Source organism: Myotis brandtii, unplaced genomic scaffold, assembly GCF_000412655.1.
Source record: "Myotis brandtii unplaced genomic scaffold, ASM41265v1 scaffold136, whole genome shotgun sequence".
NCBI lineage: Eukaryota > Metazoa > Chordata > Mammalia > Chiroptera > Vespertilionidae > Myotis > Myotis brandtii.
In genome coordinates, this window is record NW_005354829.1 from 4967276 (window position 1) to 4973275 (window position 6000).

Here is a 6000-nt window from a genome sequence, read left to right on the forward strand (position 1 = left end):
GATGTTTCTATCTCTCTATTCTTTTCCTTTCCTCTCTCTCTAAAAAATTCAATAAAAACTTATTAAAAATATTTTGAAAAAGAAATCTCTCTCTCTCTCTCTCTCTCTCTCTCCCCCTAAATTTCTCCCTCTGTAAACTGCTCAGATCCCCTCCTTCTCCCCAGCCTCTGTTTATATGAAGAGGTTTAGCTTCTCTGAATCAGTTGTTACCGTTTCTCCTACTGCCCATCAGTCCAGTTCCACTGACCACAACACTCAAGATGGGGAAACCCAGCCAGCCAAGTTAAAACAATCCCAAAAGGGTAAGGAATGGCAGAGAAAAACAAAATATTCAGAAGCCCGAGAGAGGTAAATGAGGAAGGGAACAAGGAATATTCCACAGCACAGACGCCCATCCCGTGCTCTACAACTCCCAGCCCTTGTGGTCCAGCCCTCTCTGCCGCTCCCTCTGGGCAAAACCCGTGGGCTCACGGTAGAGGGGGGTTTATAGTCATCTGCTTCTTATAAGGAAAAACAACTTCCAAACTGAGTCTCCACTTTAAATCTTCACTGTTGCCCAGAAATCATGGATGCCAAGGCAATTTCAAGGAAAACCATTCATGCAACCTTCCTGCACACCACACTTCAAGCGCTCACTGTCTAACCATGCACAGAGCAGTGATTCAGAGCACAGCCTCTGGAGCTGGCTTGGCTGCGTCCACCGTCCTGCTCTGCAGCTTTCTAACTGCAATGGCAGCAAGTGGCTTCCCTCCCTGTGCCTCAGCGTACTTATCTGGAGAATGGTGAGAATCATATTTTCTACCGTATAGGGTTGGCACAAAACCTATCACTAAATAAGGCATGCTTAGGCCAGTGCCTAGCGCACAGAAAAGGCTCAATATACAACCACTCTCATGTAGGCTGCGTAGACACATTGATTCGGGATTTAAGATGCTGTCTTAAATTCATGGTGTCGAAAGATCTCTATGGGCTGCAATACACACAGTGCTGTACAGTTCTGGTTGACAAAAGGTGTTATTTAGTTAGACTAGAAAATCAAAGTAACTCTCAGAGTCTACAGCAAGCAAAAGACTGCCTCTGCTGAGAGAAAAACTCGTGTACAATAGATGTTGTGTCCCTAAATCTCCAGGGTGAACTTTGTGTTGTTGTTAATCCTCACCAGAGGATATTTTTGACACTGATTTTTCTAGAGAGAGTGGAAGTGAGGGGGAGAGACAGAGAGAGAGAAACATCAATGTGAGACACATCGATTGGTTGCTGCCTGCATGAGCCCCAACCGGGGGCCAGGGATTGAGCCTGCAACCCAGCTATGTACCCTTGACCAGAATTGAACCCACGACCCTTCAGTATGCAGGTCAACACTCTAACCACCGAGCAAAAACGGCCAGGGCCAGGGTGAACTTTTTGACTGAATTTACCATTTGACGGATGGTCCGCTATTTCTAATCAGAAGCTGTGACAGTCTGGGCTCTGGGCAAATGGGATTTGGTGCATACATTCTAGTCTGGCCTGGATCATTCCAGAGCTGTGTTGGGTCAAGAATCAAAGGATCTGCCCAGCCGAGTGGCTCAGTGGTTGAGCATCAACCCATGCACCAGGAGGTCGCTGGTTCCATTCCTGGTCAGGCACGTGCCTGGGTTTCGGGGTTGTCCCCAGTAGGGGGTGGGCAGGAGGCAGCAAATCAATGCTTCTCTTTCATCAATGTTTCGATCTCTCTCCCATTACCTTCCTCTCTGTAAAGTCAATAAAAACATGTTAAAAATAAAAAAAAGAATCAAAGGCTCCATAATCATGAGGTCCCGGAGTGCCTCCTCAAACTGCTCCATGTCACCAGGTTTAGGGCCTCATTCAACTCTTGCCACAGCTTTAGATGCATTTTTGTGAACTCAAGTTTACTGGTTCTGAAGCTGGCTGTATTTTTGGACTTTAATGCTCTTATTGCTCTTGGAAGCCTCTTTAGTCACTCCCCTTGTTTTCTGCTCCTAATTTGAACTTAGCCTTGTCCCTCTGTTCTAAGCCTTTCATCCCAGGTTACAGCCTCATGTTTATCTCTTATCTCCAATAGAAAGTAACAGATATGATGAATTAGTGTTCTTAATTTCTATGAGAAATGATTATTGAAGGAGTCTTGCAGAGGTCCCAGATCTATTACAAATTATGGGCAGGTCAGGCCACATTTTGAAATATAGTTTTTTAACTGGATGGGGTAGAATTTGAGGTTCCCACTTGATCTTCATTGACATTGGAAGGCAGGGACTACTCATCACTGTTAGATAGAATGGGAGTTCCTGCTCGATGGTCAGCCACCACTGCTACCTCCTGGGCTGGGAGGGGCCTTGTTACAACTTCCCTCATGGCCTCCACTGACATCATGGGGAAGGATTGGTGTCCTCACTGCTGAGCAGGTGTGGAAAGCTACATGGTCTCCAATGATACTGCTTGGGAGGGATGAAGTTCCAGCTCCCTCCTTGGCTTTCTCTAGCCCAGTGGAGGTTGTTAACATAAAAAACATTCAAATCTGTAAAGAATTTTTGTGAGTTTATTTGAGCCAAATTGTCGACAATTGCTGGGAAGCAGAACCTCAATGGATTGAGATAATGCTCCGGAGAATGGTGGGCTTCCCTCTATTTTTATACATTGCAATCAAAGGAAGGGACGTAAGTGGGTTACATGAAGTCCATTGGTGATAGATTAGAGAGGCAGGAGAAGAAAGCAAAGGGAAACCCCTGGGATTGGATAAAAAGTAAAATGATACACGTGTACTTAGGTGGGTGCAGGAACAATTAACATGATAATAATGAAGGAATTTGTGGTCTCTGTCCAGACACTTAGACACATTAGGTTGTGCCCCAAGGGGTCCTGAAAAGGGGAAGTTACAAGTTACCCAGACATTTCAAGGGTATGTTATCATAGATGCAAAAAGACAGGTAGGCTCAGTTCAGGTAAAGGTTGACCTTGTCAGTGAAGATACCAGACTAGGATGTAACTATGCACCATAACTGCTTTTAGTTAAAGTTTAATTTCAGACCATCCTTTGTGGTTACTTTAGGTCTTTGAGTTTGCAAGACCGTCATGCAGGCCTTCCCTGAGCTTGTCAGGTCAGCATGTGGCCCCTTTCGTCCACAGGTTTTTGAGGGGAAGTTGGTGTCACCACCGTTACAGCCTGGGAATCTAGGCTTCCCAATTCAGCTTTTGCTGGCATGGGTAGGCGGGGCTACACCGTTTTCTGGGGTGTTTCACTAGAGCAGAGCAGTTATTGTCTAACAATTTTCTGTGTTGCTAGCTGCCCATTTCTTGGTTCTTGGCTAGAGAGCAGGTTTGTTTTGCTTGGTCTACATTCACTGGCATTTCGGGGTTGTCAGCTTTTTTAGCTCCAAGTCTGGGATTTGTGAGGCAAAAACAAAACAAACAAAAACCTCAGAGAATATATCACCTGTAGTCCTGAGGTTCCTAACCAGCCTGCCTTCTCTCTACCTTTTAAAATCGTCTTATATTTGTTTTTCATATACTGTCAGGGGTTATAGTTGTACTTAGTAGAAGGAAGACATACATTTTTTAGATGAAGCTGCAGTAAGCTACTGTAAACACTAGAGGTCTCCTCTAATATATATTTTTTTACTTTTCTTTTTAACTGAAGAAAGTCTAATTTTCAGCATTCTCAAACATAATTCTGAAGGATTAAATTGCCTTATTAATTTATTTTCAATTCCTAAATACCCAAGTTTTCTTAAATTGTATCTTTTTAAAAAGCATCTTTACCTAATTATTTTCTCAAGATTATGCTATTCAATGTAGGCCTGACTACACTGTGGTATTGTTATTATCATCCTCATGGATCAGTTTATTTTTGACATGTTATATTCATTAAGCTGCATAGGAAACACATCACTGCCTTCAGAAACATTACGATGTGAAACATTAGGAAGTAAAACAAAATAAGGTTTCAGAACTTTGAAATTAGTTTTATCCGTGTAGCTTCCATCAGAAAGCTTTCATTAACTATTTTAATTGTTTCCGCAACCTGAAGAAAAGCAGTTTACAATAGAAATCTTTCCCATTTTAACCAATCTTGGTAGCTGGAGTAGGACAGTAGACACTTGAACGTTTGAATTTTTGTTAACCAAATGTCAACAAAAATTAGTTAAATAGTGCATCTGGAAAAATAAAGAGAATTCTTAGGGGCTATTCTAGTTGATTGCCAGCTCCCACTGGCAGTGCTGCCTGCTCATAACCTCTCACCCACATTCTTTCATCTTCTTCCAGAATAGAGTGATCAATCTTCCCAAATGTCACCACAGAAATTCAAATTGGAACCCTTGGTGCCTTTGGAAATGTAGATCACCTTTTCAGCTCAAGTTTAGGTAAAGGTCATAAACTGCTTCTCTAACTCTGATCTCTGGAAACCTTTGGCCATCTCATAACTTAAAACCAGGTTTTTTTTTTTGTTTCATTTTGTTGTTTTTTTTACATTGAGATAGAGGCATTCCCATGACCTCTAATTGGACCAACAGGATTTTACTATTAAATCACTTCTGTATTTAGAAATCAAAAATTACCATAACAAAACAGGGATGCTATTTTATACCAAGTTTCCCTAAACTTTTGACCTGGGTGCATTTGTGAGTGAAGACGGTGAGAAAAAAAAATACAACTACCTTTCTTCCAGCAGAAAACTTTTTAGTTGTCTATTATTCAGAATTAGTGGTCCTGACAGCTTAAAAAAAAAAAGGTCAAAAATCTGCATAATGAAAGACATCCCCTGCTGTGAATGCTGAAAGTGATGTATATGAAATAAAGGCAAATGTACTTGGTGCAGGAGCCCAGGCATCCTTTCTATAGAATACAACCTGAATGGCGCCTGTGGAGTTTTCCAGTGCCTTCTCCTGCTTCTACCAACACTGGCTGCTGCCTCTACTCAGTATACTCATCCATAGAAACCAACACCCGCCGTATATACTTCATAAAGATTCTTGAGGAACAAGTGATAAGATATATGGGCAGAATATTGAAAGTCCAAACTTGTATTTGTTATCTTTGTGAACAAAATTCAGTCATTTTCTTCTATAAGCTTTTTTCTTTTCCCAAGAGTGAAGAGACATTACTGAAGCTTCACAGTAGGTTAGAGTTTGTTGGCAGCCATGGGGGAAGGGTTTTGGAAAAAATAGAACAACGTATAAAAAAAAAACCAACCAGAGTAGTCTAAAATAATTCAGAGCATTGAGAAAAACAGACAAATAGCCTGACCAGTGTGCTCAATGGTTGAGCATAGACCCATGAACCAAAAGGTCACTGTTTTGATTCCCAGACAGGGCACATGTCTGGGTTGTGGGCTTGATCCCCACTAGGGGGCATGCAGGAAGCAGCCGATTGATGTTTCTCATCAATGTTTCCATCTCTCTATCCCTCTTTCTTCCTCTCTCTCTAAAATCAATGAAAACATATGTTTAAAAAAGAAAAAAAGACAAATAGTGTTTGTGTAGAGAGAGTAAGAGGAGGGCTTGAAGAAATAGACAAGATTCAGATCTTGAGCATGGTACCAGACCAAAGAGGTCCGTTTGCCTGCATGCATGAAAACCCAATCAAATGCGAACAGGAGTTTGTAGCCAAGAAAGTAGAGGTTTATTAATTGAGAAAATGGTGCCCAGCCTGAAGTCATTAGGTGAGCTAATGCTCAAAGACCTGGCTTCCCAATGGCGTCCAAGTGATGGGTTGGTTATGTGGGGGAAATATTATTCCCGATGGCTAAAGGAGTTGGGATACAGGCTCACTGATTGTTTGGGGCCAGGGGACGGAGTAGTTGACCATTGTATCAGGTTCTGATGTCAGCCAGGGATTGTTCTGTCTGGTTTCATGAGGGTGTGGCCTGTAGGGTTCTTCAGCTTTATTGGGCTTGAGACTGAAGTCAAGATGTTACCTTTAGCTTGACTGAAACTCTGTTTCTGTGGTCAACAGATATGAGGCTTTCCTTTTATTTTATTTATTTATTAAATATGTTTTCAT